Below are 21,380 nucleotides of genomic sequence, written 5' to 3' on the forward strand. Positions count from 1 at the left end.
AAGAAAAAACAGACTGAAATCATCATAAGACAAATCATAGACTGAAATCAATATAAGACCAAACATAGACTAAAAGCATTCTAAGACAAATCACAGACAAAAATCAATGTAAAACAAATCATAGACTCAATGCAATATAAAACAAATCATAGATTAAAATTTGTATAAGAAAAATCATAGACTAAAATCAATATAAAACAAATCATAGACTAAAATTAATATAAGACAAATCATAGACTAAAATCAATATAAATAGACAAATCATAGACTAAAAAAAATCAATATAGACTAGAATCAGTATAAGACAAATCAGACTTAAATGAATATAATGACAGAAGACATTGAAACCAATATACAGTAAGACAAATCATAGACTAAATACAATATAATATGACAAAATAAAGACTGAAATTGATATAAGACAAATCATAGACTGCAATCGATATTGAATAAATATAGTAATCAAAATACAACAAATAAATTCTTCTAAATTCCAGGAAAATAAATTCAAATTATTTTATATCTTCTCCAACAAATGAATATAGGATGAATGTAATACATGGAAAATTTCAGATAAATTGAATGCATTGTGGTCTCTATGGGATTATTACAGGATCCAGTCGAACTCTTCTATTACTTCAGTTTTCATTTATTTTCTGTTTCTAATATAGCCCTAATATATTCTGTAGCGCTGTACAGAGATTTTCATCACAAACATCGATCTGTATCCCCAATGGAGCTCACACTCTGATTTCTTTATCTCATGTACACACACTGTCAGAAAAAACTGAAGAACCTGCATGAAACCTACACATTGCTAAACATACAAACTCCATACAGATGTTGGTTAGATTTCAACCCAGGGCATCCCTGCTAAAAATCAACAAGGCAAACAAAAGCACTTGGATTTACAGATGACTTTTGTTCACCAGGAGTTTTGTAATGGGTCGAAACTAGGGATGAGTGAATCGAATTAGATGGACATCCTGCACAGCCTTGAAAATCTCACACTGCTGCACCGCTGCTCTGAGTAGCGGTTCAAGCGCAGAGGCTCAACTTCCATTTTGGCAGCAGCGACTGTTCACGCGCCGCCACCCTAAAGAGTAGAGGTGCATTTGCAGTCACTGCTCTAATAGCGGAAGCAGAGCTTCTGTGCTTGCACCGCTACTTGGAGCAGCGGCACAGGTGCAAGATGTGTCAGGACCAGGTGAGATGTCCAGCCAATCATCAGGCAGAGGGTGCTTCTTCACCAGTGGTGCAATGAGGCGAGGTGAGACGATTGCCTCAGGAAGCACCAGGCAGGGGAAAGAGAGGGGCAACAGATGGGGGATTATCTGTTTCTGCAGTATAGTATTGGGAAGCACAGTGGGTACAGTATGTGGCGCTGTATTACCCTGTATGTTTTGTAGCTCTGTATGTCATGTTTTCCAAGTATGTCTTTAACAATAGGGGTGGAGGGAAGAGGTTAGGTTAAGAAATTGGCATTGGGGGGTTGGGCGCCGTTTCAGTTTTCGCCTCAGGCAGCAGAAAGGCTAGGTGCACCCCTGTTCTTCACCTGTAATTTCTTTACAAGAAAACTAAAGAACAACACCTCCACCCAAGTGAAAAAAATAAATCAATGGGTTGTATGTCCCCCAAAATGGTACCAATGAAAAACACAAGTCGTCCTGCAAAAGATAAGTTAAATGTCAATGGAAAAGTAAAAAGTTATGGTCCTTGGATTGCCATAATGAGGAACAAGAAAAATTGCTTTGTCCTCAAGGCCCAAATTAGGCTACTTCTTTAAATGGTGTAGTGCAGCAGGTGAGGACCCACTGTGTCACAGAAGAAATTTTACTTAGGGATTTTCCTAAGAATGTTGTCTAAGTAGCCCCCCTGGTCTTCACCCTTTAACCTCTCTACAGGGGTCTGGATTCTGCTTCAGGGGAACCACCAGATTGATACCTCAAAGTAGTCTGTGTTTACCCAGACAGGTCAAGATACGGCGGTGCATGGCACCAAGGGGACAGGTTAGGGCACCTAAGGCTAGGGTAGGGCACCTAAGTCTGTAGGCAGGGGCATAACTATAGGAGGTACCTTACTGTATAACCCTGCCTACAATAATTACATTTTTTTCATCATTCTACTTGCAAAAAATGTACAAAAACAGCATCAGTTTGAAAAAGTTTGCAACCTTTTGGTATTTATGCTGCTCTATTCAAGAGTTGACAACCAGAATTTTTCTTTTTTTCTGGATAGCTTATCTGAAAATCAGGGACAGCCTACATTTTTTAAGGACAAATTGGAAAACCATAATTAATTAAGATTATAAGTAATACGTTTCTATTGCTCAATATACTGATAATAACTCGTTACCAACATTTACTGTGAGCTGTAGAAGCATGATAGTCACCACCAAAATAATCTAGTCATGTACCACCAGTGTTCACTTGACACAGGAAAAAAGTCACCTATTATTACAGATTGTCCAGAAATTTCTGGACGGTTGGCAACCCTGCTATCCACTTTCGAAACAAATGTATGGGGCTTAGCGGAAGTGGCCACGGCCTCTCAGTCCAACACACCTATCATAATTTACAAAAAAGAATTAGTATAAACCACAGCTGAAATCTATGCCAGACTATAGCTGCTGTAGATTTTAGTTTGTGGTGCATGGACAACCCAAGATGCGACAAATTTATTAAGAGGCCTGCTCCTTATTCCACCAGACTTTTTACCAAGACTGGTGCATGAAGCACCAGTCTTAGTAAATCTATCCCATGAACTACATAAACCACCACATTATGAGCCAAGTCCAAATATTTATAATCTCTAAATCCTCATTACCATCCATTTTTTTTATTTTAGACTCTTTTTATTAATTTATATACCACAGTACAAAAGAATAACATTTTCATAACTATTACAAACCAGATACAATTTATTGATATCACCCAACGCTCCCATCTGACACACTCTAGGACAAGTTCCCGGTGGCCATCATTCCCAGGGAACCCCTTTAATGTTACTGTAGACAGCTGATATATTAATTTGAAGTTCTGGACATAACGAACTACTATTACTGTTAAGCCTTGAAGAATCGCTATACAAATACAGTATCAGAGTTCACATTTTACTAACTGAGCCTCCTGGGTTATTTGAGTCACCATGATTTCCAGGCCAGGGAGGTTTGATCTTTGGGCCGGTGGTATTGTCAGTAATCTATTGCAGATTTCACTAACACTAATTTTGTTCACTGCAAGTAGTATCCCTGACATGACATGTAAGGAGTGAGACTTCAAAGAGGAACCATGTCCACCTCTGTACACACAACAACAATCCAGAAACACAAAGCTAATGAGAAGAATTTGCACAAATGTAATGTGGTCACTATAATTAACCTCGTCTCTGCTGAGGTCTGTAGACAGGGACTGATGAGAAGAGTAAATAGGTAAGTGACTAATCTTATGTAATTGTAGAGCTGAGTTTTTCTGATGTAGCAAAGCTGAGTTTGGCTGGTTTAGGGCTCATGCCCACGAGCGTAAGTGCTCAGTGTCCGTGCTGCGGACTGCAAATTGCGGTTTGCAATGCGCCGGTACGACTGTGGGGCAGCCGCATGCGGATCATGGACCCATTCACTTGAATGGGGTCCATGATCCGCATCTGACGGTCCGTACCGCAAAAAAGTAGTGCATGCACTACTTTTTTGCGGAAAGGAACCCCATGGAAGCACTCCGTAGTGCTTCCATTCCGTGGTTCCGTTCCGCACCGCATCTCCGGATTTGCGGACCCATTTAAGCGAATGAGTCCGCATGCAGGATGCGGAATGCACACGGCCGGTGCCCCGTGTATTGCGGACTCGCCATGAGCCCTAACAGTTAAAGGAGTCTGTCCTCAAAAATGATATTGCTATTATTTATTTTATTTTACATTGTTATTTTTGTTGCTATTTTTATTAAAGCGTTTTAATGGTAAACAAAATGTCTTACATTTTTGATGGGCTATATTAAAAACATCCTGAAATCTTGTAGTTTCCAAACTGACCACTGAGCCTTGGAAACACTTTCTGTTCTATAGAGATCACCTCTAAGCATGTGTTTCATTACAGGTGATGGTCACAGCTCACCTCCTCCATCTCCCTGCACAATGACCTCTGAACAGGTCATAGAGCATGCCCACAACAATCCCCCATATCTCAATGAGTGATCTCCAAATTGTAGGTTCCTCCTATGATCCATGTTGATGTCCCTGGCAGTCCCTGAACAGCTAAACACAGTTCAGACAAGATGGCTGTCCCATAGTCAAGTATACAAAATAAAATAAAATACTGTATATACAATCAGAAAATAAAAATATATTAAAACTGAATATGTTTCAATATATACTAATTTTATTCAGTAAAAGAAATGGGGATAATATGTGTCATCTAGAAACTACTTAAACATCTAATGCTACGAATTTGTTTATCTCTTTTGTTTTTATTATCTGACTATATTTGTTAGGCTACTTTCACACTGGCGTCTCTGGGTCCGCCTGTGAGATCCGTTTCAAGGCTCTCACAAGCGGCCCAAAACGGATCAGTTTAGCCCCAATGCATTCTGAATGGATAAGGATCCGTTCAGAATGCATCAGTTTGCCTCCGTTCAGCCTCCATTCCGCCCTGGAGGCTGCTTGCAGCGTTTTGGTGTCCGTCTGACGAAACAGAGCCAAACTGATCCGTCCTGACTTACAATGTAAGTCAATGGGGACGGATCCGTTTTTTACTGACACAATATGGTGCAATTGAAAACGGATCCGCCTCCCATTGACTTTCAATGTAAGTCAAAACTGATTCGTTTGCATTATCATGAAAAAAAAAGAAAAGAGGTAATTCATGGTAATGCAAAAATTTGTTCATGGTAATGCAAACGGATCCGTTCTGAACGGATACCAGCGTTTGCATTATAAGTGCGGATCCGTCTGTGCAGATACCAGACGGATCCACACCTAAACGCAGGTGTGAAAGTAGCCTAATTCCATTTTCTTTTCATGATTATAGGTTGATTATATTGTTTGATACAGAGATTTAGAGCAATCACTTTGACATAAGAAAACAGTCAGAAAACAACCTACTGACTTTCATTGGAGAGTACAGTAAGTATCCTCTGCACAACATTACAGCACCCTGGTCCACAGGGGGAGGTGTGGTGGTGGTGGTGTTGGAGAGGATGGGAGTGTTTACAAAGGTGGTGGTAGTCCTCACGGTGGCTAACATTACTCCAGCACTCCCCCAGGCCTCACATGTAGTGATTGGAAGGGCGCAACCCTTATTCCCCTTGGGGAACACCCTGGATTTTGGGGCCTTCTACCGTGTGGTGAATGTGTTGCCCTTGATGGTAGGATACAAGGCAGGAGAGCAGACATAGGGCCAGTGGACATTGAGGCAATGACCAGGTTGGCTTAACTAAAGCAAACAACAGTCTCTTTACTTGGAGATGATGGGTGGCACAGTGTAAATATAAGTAGCAGGTACATACATTTCCCAAAAGGCTGTGTATAGACGGTAGATAGTATGATGATTCCTTCTGAGTCTCTCTCTAGGTATACAATGCAGTCCTCCCAATTGACCAAAGGTGTGCAAATCCCGTTCACAATATATCTGCAGTCCCCAACTGCAGGGTACAGTCCGAGAACGGATGGCCTGTTTTAGTGGTGTGGCGGCACCAAAAGCAATTAACCCTAAGCGCAGGCAGTAAAGTCAGATGCCATAAAACATGCGTTACCTTTACTGTCTTATTCCAGGCAGTATCCTTTTATAATGGTCCACAACCATCTGTAGAAATGTCAATGCTTCTCTCCCTTGGATGTTATTTCTTAGCACAGTTGATTCTATGGCAACTTTAAATCACACAAAGATGGTGTTTCCCTGGATAAATTCCTCTTCAATACATGTTTGCTCATTAGCAGCCATCATACATGTCCTGACTCTGGGTTGTTCACCAGAAGATTCATTGACCAGGGGGGCGGGACCAGCCCACTACCCTGCAACTATAACTAAGGCTGCCAGTTGACTATTTTCTTCCCATATACAGCCTTTTTGCATTACAAAGTGTCATGGTCTTACCTTCTTGCTGTTCTCCTTCGTTTGACATGTGCTGGCGGCCATCTTGGTTTCTGGGTTTCTTGTAGCCTTCCACCCTGCGGCTCCTCCTTCCCACTGGGAGGAGCTGGATGCCTAGCTCATATATATAGGAGGTCTGTGGCTTCAGTTCCTTGCTTGGTCCTCTTGTGTTCACATGCTTCTAAGACTGCTGCTGCTTCTGGTTCCTGATCCTGGCTTCGTCTGACTACCCTTCTGGTTCCTGATCCTGGCTTCGTCTGACTACCCTTCTGGTTCCTGATCCTGGCTTCGTCTGACTACCCTGCTGGTTCCTGATCCTGGCTTCGTCTGACTACCCCTCTGGTTCCTGACCTCTGGCTTCGCAAAGACTCTGCTCGGTTTCACCATCCGTTTTGGACTTTTGCTTTACAGCTTTATTTTCAATAAAGCCTTCTTATTTTCTCTTATCTCTTGTTGTACGTCTGGTTCATGGTTCCGTGACACAAAGAGCATAATACAACCACATCAATCATTTGTACCACTGAAAGTGCATAGTTAGCATGAACCATACTATGTACAGTGGATATAAAAAGTCTACACACCCCTGTTAAAATGTCAGGTTTATTTTAAGTAAAAAAATGAGACAAAGAAAAATCATTTCAGAACTTTTTTCACCTTTAATGTGACCTATAAACTGTACAACTCAATTGAAAAACAAACTGAAATCTCCAAAAGAAAACACTCCAAATCTGTCAGATTCCGAGGGCATCTCCTGGGCACAGCCCTCTTCAGATCACCCCACAGATTTTCATTCGGATTCAGGTCTGGGCTCTGGCTGGGCCATTCCAAAACTTTAATATTCTTCTGATAAAGCCATTCCTTTATTGATTTGGATGTATGCTTTGGATCGTTGTCATGCTAAAAGATGAAGTTCCTCTTCATGTTCAGCTTTCTAGCAGAAGCCTGAAGGTTTTGTGCCAATATTGACTGGTATTTGGAACTGTTCATAATTCCCTCTAGCTTAACTAAGGCCCCAGTTCCAGCTGAAGAAAAACAGCCCCTTGGCACGATGCTGCCACCACCATGCTTCACTGTGGGTATGGTGTTCTTTTGGTGATGTGCAGTGTTGTTTTTGCGCCAAACATATCTTTTGGAATTATGGCCAAAAAGTTCCACCTTGGTTTCATCAGACCATAACACCTTTTCCCACATGCTTTTCAGAGACTTCAGATGTGTTTTTGCAAAATGTAGCCTGGCTTGGATGTTTTTCTTTGTAAGAAAAGGCTTTCGTCTTGCCACTCTACTCCATAGCCCAGACATATGAAGAATACGGGAGATTGTTGTCACATGTACCACACAGCCAGGACTTGCCAGATATTCCTGCACCTTTTTTAATGTTGCTGTAGGCCTCTTGGTCGCCTCCCAGACCAGTTTTCTTCTCGTCTTTTCATCAATTTTGGAGGGACGTCCAGTTCTTGGTAATGTCACTGTTGTGCCATATTTTCTCCACTTGATGACTGTCTTCACTGTGTTCCATGGTATATCTAATGCCTTGGAAATTCTTTTGTACCCTTCTCCTGACTGATACCTTCTGACAATGAGATCCCTCTGATGCTTTGGAAGCTCTCTGTGGACCATGGCTTTTGCTGTGGGATGTGACTAAGAAAATTTCAGGAAAGACAAACTAGAGCAGCTGAACTTTATTTGGGGTTAATCAGAGGCACTTTAAATGATGGCCGGTGTATGCTGACTCCTATTTAACATGATTGTGAATGTGATTGCTTAATTCTGAACACAGCTACATCCCCAGTTATAAGAGGGTGTGCACACTTATGCAACCACATTATTTTATTTTTATATTTTTTCTTCCCTTCACCTAAAAGATTTCAGTTTGTTTTTCAATTGAGTTGTACAGTTTATAGGTCACATTAAAGGTGGAAAAAGTTCTGAAATTATTTATCTTTGTCTCATTTTTTTACATCACAGAAACCTGACATTTTAAAAGGGGTGTGTAGACTTTTTATATCCACTGTATATATATATATATATATATATATATATATATATTAAAATATAGGGCAAACAGTGGGTTACTTTTGGATGATAGATTCCCTAAAATTGAAAAACTGAATTTGTAAAGTATTTACCAAGATATGTATATTCTCTAATGTATAACTGAGGGAGCTGTTTCATCAGAGATAACCCTTTCCGAACTGATCGTTGTGGGCCGGGCTCCCAGCACCCCAAGAAAACTGCAGATTTTTCCAGGGGAAGTCAACAAGGGAAATGTAGTATTACACATAATGCATGTACATCTAAGCTGTCCAGCCTGGAACTTATGGTAGACGGACGCCCCTGTCCATAGATAGTGCATATAAATAATGTCATAGTCATAAAGAGAAAACACATTTAAAGGGGTTGACTGATGGACAAAATATCTTAGAAAAGGTTGAGAATAATAAGCAATAGGGTAGCACTGGGTATTGAACTTTCGATACCCAATTAACTGATTGATACGATACCAGGATTTACTATTTTCCAACTACCATGTTCTCCTGAGACGGCACAGTGGAGAAAGAGGAAGGGAGTCACTCCCCTCAGTGACACGGCCACCACTGCCACCAATTAAAGTATTAAGGGGAGGGGGCTTTGAAGCCGCTGCTGGCCAAAAATAAAGATAATACTGATAATTAACCCCTAAATACAAATGTAGGTGGCAACAGGCCTCAATCACAGGGATCCCCCAAACCCCTTCAATTAACCCCTCATGTGCCACGATCAATGCTGATTTCTGCACCTGAGGGGTAAGTGACGGGTTTTCGGTGTCATCGCAGTTCCCTGTCATTGAGGCCAGGTGCCGCTGTGTGCAGGAATTGGCCATTGCCAACGGGTGGGTGAAAACTGTAACCAGTAATTGGCTGCATAGTCATTTCTTGCATGTCAAGACGGAATGTGAAGTAGAGACCAACAAGGACCCAGGAAACTTCAGAATGGGAGAGGTCTATTATTTTTTAAGCTATTGTGACCCTTCGTTACCGTCCTTACAACCTCTTTAAAAGTTTAGTTATGAGCTACAAATAAAAATATGAAGCAATCATCAAGCAGTAAACTACGATATTGAGAAAATATGTGCGGGAGGTTTTTCCACTTAGTATATAAGTGCACATGTTATAAACAAGACAGTGATAAACAACAAGGAACAGGGTTAAGTATGAGGAGCACATTGCATTGTGAGGGGAAATTTGGGAAACGGCTGAGTTATAGCAGTCACCAAACACAAAGTACGAAAATGCTACTAAAACATTAACAAACATTTCCCAGTGTCCTCATCCCATCTGTCTGCACCAGCAAATGGCCCAAAATTGTGACAGATTTATAAACAGTCAATGTTCTAATTTTGTGAACAGCATTAACCCCGTGATGACATGGCCTAGTTTGGACCTTAAGGACACTGCATTCCTTTTTCTACACTTTCTCCGCATTTCGAAAGTCTTTACTTTTTTTTCTGTCAGTAAAGCCTTAGGAGGGCTTGTTTTTAGCAGGATGAATTGTATTTTTATTGGTATGATTATGGGGTACATGTAATGTATTGAATAACTTTAGGTTTTTATACTGGTTTCACACATAGGTTTTCTTTAGTTTTTCACACCGACAGCATTTTTACAAAGTCTTTCCATTTTTCTCATGCAGCCAGATGTTACTTTAAAGTTTTTTTTTTAACTGATGACCTATCCTCTGGATCTGATTGGAGGGGGTCCGACACCCAGGACCCCCACCGATCAGCTGTTTGAGAAGATACCGGGGCTTGCAGTAGCGCTACGGCTTTCTCTCAGCTCACCAAGCACAGTGCAGTACATTGCATAGCGGCTGTGCTTGATATTGCAGCTCAACCCCATTCACTTAGACAATGTGACTGATGAACGTAACATCACATGGCCTAGGCAAAGCTGAGAGAAAGCCGCAGCGCCGATACCTTCACAAACAGCTGATCAGCGGGAGTCCCAGGTGTCAGATGCCACCAATCAGATACTGAGGATAGGTCCAGAGGATAGGTCATCAGTTAGAAAATCTCAGGAAACCCCTTTTAAGGCTACCTGCACATGGTGCGGATTTCTATGCATTTCTAGACGAAAGTGTTAGTTTAATGGGGTTTTCCGAGACTTTCATCTGGATAGGTCCTTAGTATCCGACCTGTGGGGGTCCGCCACCCGGGATCCCACTGATCAGCTGTTTGAGAAGGCATCGGTACTTGCAGTGGCTCCACGGCATTGTCTCAGATTAGTCTACTAGGCCATGTGACATCACATTCATCGGTCACATGGCCTAGGCGCAGCCAAGCACAGCCGCTATCAAATGGACGGAGCTGTGCTTGTTGAGCAGGGAGAAGGCCGTGGCGCTACTATGAGCGCCAGTGCCTTCTGAAACAGCTAATCTGCGGGGGTCCTAGATGTCCCCCACAGATCACATACTGATGACTTATTCAGGGGATAGGTCGTCAGTAATAAACACTTTTATAAAATCCTTTTAAAGATGCTGCATATTTAACAAGCAACGTGAGCCGTCTGATATAAAGTTGGCGCAAAGTACGCCTCTAGGAAAACTGACCGATAAATTCCCCCCAGAGCACCTTTTTGAATGACATTTTTGTGTTGCATTTGTGCATTGGTGGCAAAACGCATCATGTTGTAGATATGGTGTGTCTTCAAACATTTTTTCCAAAGAAATCTCTATGCGAGTTAAAAAAACATTTATATAGTTTTGTTTTTATGTATTAGTACTTTTGCAAAATGAAAATAATTTTTCTACAAATTATTTGTTTTTGTGCCACTGCAGTCCAAGACCGATAACATTTACGGTAAATTTTTCGGTTGGCACAGCTTCATGGGAGATTATTTTTCAAGACTTTTGCCATTTTGGAGCAGATATGACACTTATTCCTTTTTTGAAATTTTTTTATTTTTAAGGCATTTACCGCATGAGATATATAATGAGTTTATTTTATAGTGTGGGATGTCTCTGTTTCATTTTTTCCCCCATAACATTGTATGATTTTTTTCATTTTTTATCACCCTGTGATCCTTTGATCACTTATATAAATACACTGCTGGCATGTGTAACTCATCAGCACCCTGCGATTGCGTAGCAGTGATTCCCAGTGATTCCCTGCTTCCAGCCATATCATTTGGCTACTCAGGCTGGCATCAGCCGATGATGTCAGACCTGGCAGCCTCAGCACTCTTGTGTTGTACAGCTCTGAGGCCAGGAAATTGGGAGATTAAGTGGTGAGTATATATGTTCTGTTAATATTTTAACACATTTAGGGACTTTAGGAAGCTTCTGAAATAAATCTGGCAATCCCTTTAAATTCAGAACTCATTTAAAAAGATTCATCTTTGCCTCCAGAATCACCAGCTTTGTTCATATATTCAATGATACTAGTTGATCAGTAGCAGTAGTATACAGCCGGCTCTCTGTCCATAGACTATAACTGAACAGTGCCACCCGGTGTTACATGCCTGATGAAGGACAGTGGGACATTACACAAGGACAACATTATCACTTGGATATCCTAATAATAACAATAAAAAGCTCTATTCGTGTGTATAAAGCCCCATTACTATTGTAATGTATTATGCAGATATTAGCGTAATATTACCTTTACTTTAATCTTCATTTTCCACTCATTTTTTTAAATTTTGTTTAAATGCAAGTTTTTTGGGGATTGAAAATGCAAAGAACAAAACAAAGAATGAATGTAATAATAACTAGTGTTGGGAGCGAATATTCGAATAGCGAATTTTATTCGCGAATATCGCCACTTCGAGAATTCTTGAAGATTTAGAATATAGTGCTATATATTCGTATTCTCGAATATTCTAGATTTTTTTTCCATCAGTAACCTCCCTTCTTGCTTGTGGGCCAATGAGAAGGCTGCAATATCTTTGTCGTCAGAGCTTAGCAACATCCCTAGCAACCAATAGGAAAGTTGCCTACCCCTTACTATATAAGAACCTCCCCAGCAGCCATTTTCTGTAGTTTTATGGAGTTCTGAGAGAGAGAGCAGTGTCATTGCTGTGCTCTGTGCTTTACTGTGTCATTACATTAGATAGTTAGTTAGTTAGTTAGTTAGTTAGTTAGTTAGTTAGCTTATATATATATAATACAGATAGTCAGTGTAGGTTAGATCGTGATATAGTGTAGCTGATAGGTTCTGCTGTCCATACATACATGCTACAGACACAGTGCTGTGATGTCACAACAATACTTAGTGCACCAATCAGTAATATGTAGTCAGACCTGCTAAAATGTGAAGTTGCATGTATTGCACAAAAATGTTCGCATCATTAATTGCCGATTTGCGCAATCACGAATATATTGGAGCGCTCTATCTGCATATAAAGCTATTGTAATGTTCTGCCGTGCCGACCATTTTCTCCAGTCTCAGGAAACTTCTAGCAGCTTGAAAAATGTAGCAACAGTGACCCACGTCTGTACGCGCATATTACATTGCCGATCTTCGCAATCAAGAAAATAATCGCAAATTCTCGAATTCGCAAATCTATGATGAATATTCACCCAAATATTCGCGAGATATCGTAGATTCGAATATTGCCCCTGACGCTCATCACTAATAATAACCAAACAGAGAAGCATCAGATGGGGGACATAAGATTTTGTCAGCATCAACTTTGGCCAGATCTAATATCTCAATCAGCCCAGTACATTTTTGCCCCTCTTGTACTTATGTTGCCGCTTCTTTTCCTGTTCAGCTGCATTGATAATGCATGTCAATGCAGCAGAACAGGAAAAGATGCAACCACATCTGGTTGGGACCCACAAGGAAGAGTCTGCAACGTGCGCCATTGCATCCCGCATCAAGGGGGTGAGGGAGGGTAGTACTATGTAAAAGAGCTTCCCTCCACAGGTTAGCACCATACACTTTTTGGAAAAAATGCCTGAAGTACCCCTTTAATTCTCTAAAGCTTTAGTCGGATGACACAGCGGAGCCTTTAGGCCCCGCTGCCTTGTAGGTACCTATTTATCTTCATTGTTTTGTTTACCAACACCAGGGATGCTCAACCTGCAGCCCTCCAGCTGTTGCAAAACTACAACTCCCAGAATGCTTGGACAGCCTACAGCTATCAACCTACAGCAGGGCATGGTGGGAGTTGTAGTTTTACAACAGCTGGAGGGCAGCAGGTTGAGCATCCCTGACCTACATCATTCCCTTGGCACCTAATTGAGGCATTTTTAATCCATTTTGCCTCTCTATTTCTCTCCTTTTTTCCCATGTACCACAATCAACCCTGTAGGGATAGCTGAACAACAAAACCACAATGACCATCTAATCAGTGAGAGGCATTGGCCGTTTGCCAGGATGTTTCATATTACAGCCAGTATAATGGACGGTAGTGGGCTTCGTGGGTCGCTTGACTTTCTTTGGGTGGAAGTTGGCCTAAGAGGTCTGTCAAGCAGTCAGATTCCCTATCCTCCATAATCAGGAACTCCACTGTCCAGACTCTACAGACTTGCAGAGTCTCAGCATCTGCAGGCTGCACAGGGAGAGTCTGTACAATGCACACAGACATCCCAACGCAAGACTGCTTTGGTGAGAAAAACCACCCCAGCCCACATGAGTGCATCCCAACGAAAGCTATTAAATATAAACTGAAGTAACAGCAGTACTTATGTGAAATGACCCTCTCAGTAACACATACTGGATGAAAGAACTGAATATCCAGGATGCTGATGTCTTCACTAGCTCTCATGAATCAGAACAACTTCTTTCCTGTATTGATTTTTCCTTTCGCAGCTCACAGCAGAGCTCTTCTCACTTGTACTGACAGTCATTGATGCTAAGAAGTGGAAAATTACCATAATTCCTGCAGAGTTTGCCCTGGGTCATTTGCTTTCTCTCCATACTTGTAAAAAGCCTAAGTGATCTCTTCCTCCTTCTCCTGCAAACTGCCTTGTGTGAATTTCCTCCTATCTATAGCCTGTATGATCTGTCCCTCTTTGCAGAGGGGTGAACTGGTCAACAACCCTGCAGGGAAAATTTGTAGTGGGCCAAATGATCTGCCATTGCCTTCCTCACTGTGATCCTGCTAAGTTCCAGTCCTGGACTGCCATCTGTGTACATCAAGACTTCCCAGGTATGGATGTAAATGGGCAGCCACCCTGGAAAACTTACTGTAAAGACCTTCCAGTTCATTCCTGACTGCTGGCTAAGAATTTGATGCATTTAGTGTCAAGACATCACATAACCATTTCATTATCACGGTCCTCCTAGGACCAATGTACAGTACACTTATATGGGTGCTGACTAGTGATGATCGAGCATGCTCGGCACATGGCGGTATTCGGCCGAATACCACATGTGCTCGAGCGCAATGCTCGAGTCTCCGCCCCGCACGTTTGTTGGCTGCTACGCAGCCAATAAATGTACAGGTAAGTACTGACCTCACTGTATTGCTGTAGCCATGTTGGCTGCTGGCATACAGTGATTGGCTGGCCGGAACGCGTCATCTGGTGCTATATAGCACCCGATGACGCATGTTTGGCTCATTCTTAGTCAGGGAGAGCTGTGCTGAGGAAGGGACAGACAGTGTAGGGAGTGATTTAAGAATATTTTTGGCACCAAAACTTTTCAGAGACCCAAAATTCCTTTTAAGGACTATTGTGTGTGGCAGCAGCAATCTATATTTTTAGTGCAACCTGCGCGAAATTGCTAAAACTTAACCGACCCAAAAGTCCTTTGAAAAAATGTATCTGTGTGACATACAGTGTACTTTTTTGCGTTGACGCTGCGGACAGTGACATTATCGGTGGTACCTCTCCTGTATAACGTTTTCTCATCCCAAATACCTGTGACATTCCCTGTAATTTTTCATTAGCCGCTGGTGACAGCATTGACATTATCTGTGGGGTATCTCCTGTGTGACATTTCCACATCCCAAATACCTTTTTAAATTTGTTTGCGCATACACTTCCAAATCCTACGCTACTGTACGTGTGACAGACTTTCAATCATATATAACATTTAATATGAAGAAGGCGAGCAGTAAGGGACGTGGCAGTGGCCGTGTGTCACGAGGGTATCGAGAACCACGCCTGACTCCGTTATACCCAGAGTCAGGAAGTCGCAGCGGTTGGCTGCACGCTCTATTTAAGATAGGGCTGTTTTCCTTATGGTAGCTTTCTGGGTTTGCTTTGCAAACCCTTTTGGCTCACTCAGGGATCCGTAGCTCCTTCTCCTCAGCTGTTCCTTGTCCAGCACTCCCAGACCTCCTTATATTCCTCTCTCACACTTCTCTGGTTGCCAGATATAGAGCTTCCTGCCTGGACATCTATTCTGACCTTCTGGAGCTGTGTTGCTGCGTTCTCTGGTAGTTGGTCCAGAACGCTACCCTCCGGATCCCTGTTGGACCTTTGTGGTCTATTGTGGTCGCCCACCTGGGTGTATGTGTTTGTCTGTTTTGTCTGTCCTCTCCCTGGTGTTTCCCTCTTAGTGATAGTGGTGCGGACTAGCGATCCCACTGGCCCGTTCACTATCCAGGGCTCATATTAGGGAAAGCCAGGGTTTAGGCACGTGATCGCCGCACGGGTGGGGAACCCGTCTAGGGACGTCAGGGCAGTCAGGTGCCAGCCGCAAGGTGAGTCAGGGGTCACCACCTTTCCCTCTCCCTTGGGCAGGGCTTTCCCTGTTTTCCTCCCTGTGCGTGACGTCGGTCATTACATTATCTCTGGCCCTTATTTTGTGTAGGTAAAATTTTTTTACCTACTTAGAATCCAGTATGGATCAAATTGCTGCTCTGTCCAAACAATTTCATGGCCTGTCTTTGGAGGTGGTAGGATTGAAGGCGTCGGTCCTCCAGCAACAGCAGCGATTGCAACTGACCGCAAGCCCAGCGGTTGCTACAGGTAACCAGGTTGTTGCGGAACCCAAGGTCCCTCTCCCTGACAGATTTTCTGGGGGAAGGGACAAGTTTTTGACATTCCGTGAGGCCTGTAAGTTATATTTTAAACTGCGCCCTTACTCCTCTGGTAATGAAGATCAGCGGGTGGGGGTTGTTATTTCCCTGCTGCAGGGGGACCCGCAGTCCTGTGTGTTCTCTTTACCTACTGATTCCCAGGCTCTTCGGTCAGTGGATGAGTTTTTCGGGGCCTTGGGTCTCATATATGACGACCCTGACCGAGTCGCACTGGCTGAATCAAGATTACGGAGACTCTTACAAGGAGAGCGGCCGGTAGAGGAGTATTGCTCTGAATTCCGTAGGTGGGCTACGGATACCCAATGGGATGACCCGGCTCTCAGGAGTCAGTTCTGCTCTGGGTTATCCGAAAGGGTTAAGGATGCGCTTGCATTATATGAGACCCCCTTTTCCCTTGATGCGGTTATGTCCCTTTCTATCCGTATAGAGAGACGCCTTAGGGTCAGGTTAAAAAAACCGGAGCAATTGGTAACCCCTCCCAAGCAGCAGTTAGTCTGTACGGACTTAGACGAGCCTATGCAGCTAGGAGGAACTACTCGTCAGGTCCGTCCTCCTGAGGCTCGCCGTAGGTGTGGGGTTTGTTTTTTTTGTGGGGAGAGGGGTCATTTCATTAATGTCTGTCCTTCTTTCCTCAGAAACAAAAGACCGTCGGAAAAACTACTAACCCCAGGCTGTGTGGAGGATGTCAGCCGGGGGGTATACGTTTCCTCCATACGTACATCGCAATTTGTGTTGCCAGCGGTTATTATTTTTGGTGATAAGACGGAGACTATTTCTTTCTTTCTAGACAGTGGAGCAGGGGTAAATTTGATAGATGCCCATTTTGCCCGCACTTTGGGTTTGTCTCTCTGTACTTTACAGAGACCCATTCCCATATTCGCTATTGATTCTGCTCCCCTGTCTCAGAGAAACCTCACCCACATTGTTCATAATTTACACCTTCGGGTAGGGGGCCACCATAACGAGATGCTTTCAGGTTATGTTCTGGAGGGGCTTCCCACTCCGGTAGTGCTGGGTCTTCCCTGGTTGGTAGCGCACAATCCAGTAGTGGATTGGCAGGCCAGGGAGATATTGGAGTGGAGTGAGCAGTGCAGAGAAAATTGCTTAAATAGCAATTGCTTAGTCGCCTCCATAACTACCCTACCTACATTTATTTCGGATTTTGAGGATGTTTTTTCTGAAAAGGGTTGTCAGAAGTTACCACCTCATCGTCCTTATGATTGCCCGGTTAACCTTATTCCCGGCGCAAAATTACCCAAGACCAGGTTATATAATCTTTCGGGTCCAGAGAGACAAGCCATGAAAGATTATATCTCCGAGAGCTTGGCTAAGGGACACATCAGACCCTCTTCTTCACCCGTGGCTGCAGGGTTTTTCTTCGTTAAAAAGAAAGATGGGGGCCTGCGTCCTTGCTTAGATTTTCGCGAATTAAATCGGATAACCATCCGAGACCCATACCCTCTTCCTCTCATTCCTGACCTGTTTAATCAGATTGCGGGTGCTAGGTGGTTCTCCAAACTTGATCTTAGGGGGGCCTACAATCTGATTCGTATTAAGGAGGGGGATGAGTGGAAGACAGCGTTTAACCCCCCTGAGGGGCATTATGAAAATCTAGTTATGCCTTTCGGTCTGACCAATGCTCCTGCCGTCTTTCAACATTTCGTTAATGACATTTTTAGTCATCTAATCGGCAGGTTTGTGGTAATATACCTAGATGATATTTTAATTTATTCGCCTGATCTGAGAACACATGAGGTGCATGTCAGACAAGTACTGCAGGTCCTACGGACGAATGAATTATATGCTAAAATTAAAAAATCTGTCTTCGCCGTTCAGGAGATACAATTCCTGGGTTATTTTTTATCTGCTTCAGGTTTCCGTATGGATCCTAGGAAGGTCCAGGCAATTTTAGATTGGGATCTTCCTGAGAACCTCAAAGCACTACAACGGTTCTTGGGCTTCGCGAATTTCTATAGGAAATTCATTTAAAATTATTCACTTATTGTAAAACCGCTTACTGACATGACTAGGAAGGGGACTGATTTTTCTAAATGGTCTGACGCCGCTAAAGTTGCTTTTTCCTCTCTAAAAGAGAGGTTTACCTCAGCACCTGTACTAGTCCAACCTGATGTCTCTCAGCCTTTTATTGTTGAAGTCGATGCGTCAGAGGTGGGAGTGGGGGCTGTGCTGTCTCAGGGTCCGTCTCCTGGCAAATGGCGTCCTTGTGTTTTCTTTTCTAAAAAACTATCTGCAGCAGAAAAGAACTACGATATTGGCAATAGGGAACTATTAGCTATTAAACTTGCGTTTGAGGAGTGGCGTCACTTCTTAGAGGGGGCAGTCCACCCCGTCACTGTGATTACGGACCACAAAAATCTTCTGTACCTCGAATCAGCTAAGCGTCTCACCCCTAGACAGGCTAGGTGGTCGCTATTTTTTACCAGGTTTAACTTTGTGATTACTTATCGTCCTGGGGCAAAGAACACCAAGGCTGATGCACTATCTCGTTGTTTCCCTGGATGGGGTAATGTGAGTGATCCGGTGCCCATTCTTCAAAGAGGAGTGGTTGTTTCTGCGGTACACTCTGTTTTGGAGGGGAAGGTGTTAGAGGCCCAGGGGGACGCCCCGGTCTCTTGCCCCTCAGAGAAATTGTTTGTACCGTTGAACTTACGTTTCGAATTATTAAAGGAACATCATAATTCGGCACTTGCTGGGCACCCGGGTAGTAAAGCAACCTTGGAGCTATTGTCTCGTCGTTTTTGGTGGCCAAGGTTGCGTCAGGATGTATTGGATTTTGTGTCTTCCTGTTCTACCTGTGCGCGCGCAAAAGTTTCACATACACGTCCTGCAGGGTCTCTATTACCACTCGTCATTCCCAATAGACTGTGGACACGACTAAGGGTACTCACCCGAAACGCGTCAATCCTGCCGTGCAACTGATGGTCATGTCTGTTGATGTCCATAACCAATAAAGAAGAGCTGAAAGAGGATATTATTTGTCTCCGGGACCCTTCCTTTTCTACTTTCTGCCTGCCATGGGAACACTTCCCTAGGGCCGCTGGAGCCGGGATTACATGCAGACCAGTTAGGTGAGCTGGAATATATTTTTTCCAGACTGTGGACACATCTGTCAATGGATTTTATCACTGACTTACCTTTGTCTGCGGGTAAAACAGTTATTCTGGTAGTAGTGGACAGGTTTAGCAAAATGGTACACTTCATTGCGTTACCCGCACTACCTAATGCTAAGACTCTTGCTCAGGTATTCGCCAGTGAAATCGTGAAGCTTCACGGGGTCCCCTCCGATGTTGTTTCGGATCGGGGTACCCAGTTTATTTCTAAATTTTGGAAAGCTTTTTGTTCCCGTTTGGGGGTACACTTGTCCTTTTCCTCAGCTTTCCATCCTCAGTCGAATGGACAGACTGAGCGTACCAACCAAAACCTTGAGACATATCTAAGATGTTTTGTGTCTGAAAACCAAGAGTTATGGTCATCATATTTACCGTTAGCTGAGTTTGCCATAAATAATCGTCGTCAGGAATCCACTGGCAAGTCACCATTTCTTGGTGCATATGGTTTTCATCCCCAATTCTGTACTTTCAAAGAGGGGGGGTCTTCTGGGGTTCCCGAAGAGGAACGGTTTTCGTCATCTCTTTCATCGGTATGGCAGAAGGTGCAAGCTAACTTGAAAAATATGGGAGGTAAATACAAATGCATGGCTGATAAGAGACGGTCGCCAAGTCCGGACCTAGGAGTGAATGACTATGTGTGGTTGTCTACTAGGAATATTAAATTGAAGGTTCCCTCTTGGAAACTGGGTCCTAGGTTTATTGGCCCTTACAAAATTGTAGCCATCATCAACCCCGTGGCTTTTCGCCTGGAGTTACCTCAGACTTTTAAAATTCATAATGTTTTTCATAAGTCGTTACTCAAAAAATATGTTCCACCTCTAGAGCCATCACCGCTGCCACCCCCTCCTGTTGTCGTGGATGGTAATCTAGAATTTCAGATATCCAAAATTGTTAATTCTCGTCGGGTCCGCCGCTCTCTTCAATATCTGGTGCATTGGAGAGGTTACGGTCCCGAGGAAAGAATGTGGGTTCCTGCGTCTGAGGTAAACGCCGACAGGTTAGTTCGGGTTTTTCATGCCTCTCATCCTGAGAGACCTGGTCCTGAGTGTCCGGAGGCCCCTCGTAGAGAGGGGGGTACTGTCACGAGGGTATCGAGAACCACGCCTGACTCCGTTATACCCGGAGTCAGGAAGTCGCAGCGGTTGGCTGCACGCTCTATTTAAGATAGGGCTGTTTTCCTTATGGTAGCTTTCTGGGTTTGCTTTGCAAACCCTTTTGGCTCACTCAGGGATCCGTAGCTCCTTCTCCTCAGCTGTTCCTTGTCCAGCACTCCCAGACCTCCTTATATTCCTCTCTCACACTTCTCTGGTTGCCAGAGATAGAGCTTCCTGCCTGGACATCTATTCTGACCTTCTGGAGCTGTGTTGCTGCGTTCTCTGGTAGTTGGTCCAGAACGCTACCCTCCGGATCCCTGTTGGACCTTTGTGGTCTATTGTGGTCGCCCACCTGGGTGTATGTGTTTGTCTGTTTTGTCTGTCCTCTCCCTGGTGTTTCCCTCTTAGTGATAGTGGTGCGGACTTGCGATCCCACCGGCCCGTTCACTATCCAGGGCTCATATTAGGGAAAGCCAGGGTTTAGGCACGTGATCGCCGCACGGGTGAGGAACCCATCTAGGGACGTCAGGGCAGTCAGGTGCCAGCCGCAAGGTGAGTTAGGGGTCACCACCTTTCCCTCTCCCTTGGGCAGGGCTTTCCCTGTTTTCCTCCCTGTGCGTGACGTCGGTCATTACACCGTGATGCTGATGGTGCACACAGAGGCCGTGGCCCTGGGCGCGGTGAAACTGTGCCTGCTTCCAGAGCACAAGAAAAACAATCATCCACGATACCTAGCATCATGTCCCAGTTTGCAGGGCAGCGCAGGACACCACTCTTGAAGTCAGACAAGTGCGACCAGGTGGTCGGTTGGATTGCAGCAGATAATGCTTCCAGTCGGTTAAGCACCACCCTGTCTTCCACCAAGTCCAGTCTCAGTAGCCAAGAGTCTGCTCAACCCAATCCTCGCCCTGATCCTCCTTCCTCCTACCATGGAGAGTCTGGGCAAACAAGTGATCCCACACTCGGATATTCCGAGGAGCTCTTTTCAGCGCCATTCCTTGATTTGGCCCTCTCGACAAGCACACTTGAAGAGGGACAGATCTTGTGCACTGATTCCCAAACTTTTGAGCATCCACAATCACAAGAAGATGACGGTGGGGAACGG

General features: G+C 43.7%; 1 protein-coding gene across 1 annotated transcript in view; it reads right to left on the reverse strand.

The window, feature by feature from the left end:
- Positions 1-21,380, reverse strand: part of HPSE2 (heparanase 2 (inactive)) — a 311,923-nt gene that overhangs the window by 266,031 nt on the left and 24,512 nt on the right. The window lies entirely within an intron of this gene.

This window comes from Bufo bufo, chromosome 6 (assembly GCF_905171765.1).
Source record: "Bufo bufo chromosome 6, aBufBuf1.1, whole genome shotgun sequence".
In the NCBI taxonomy this organism is placed as follows: domain Eukaryota; kingdom Metazoa; phylum Chordata; class Amphibia; order Anura; family Bufonidae; genus Bufo; species Bufo bufo.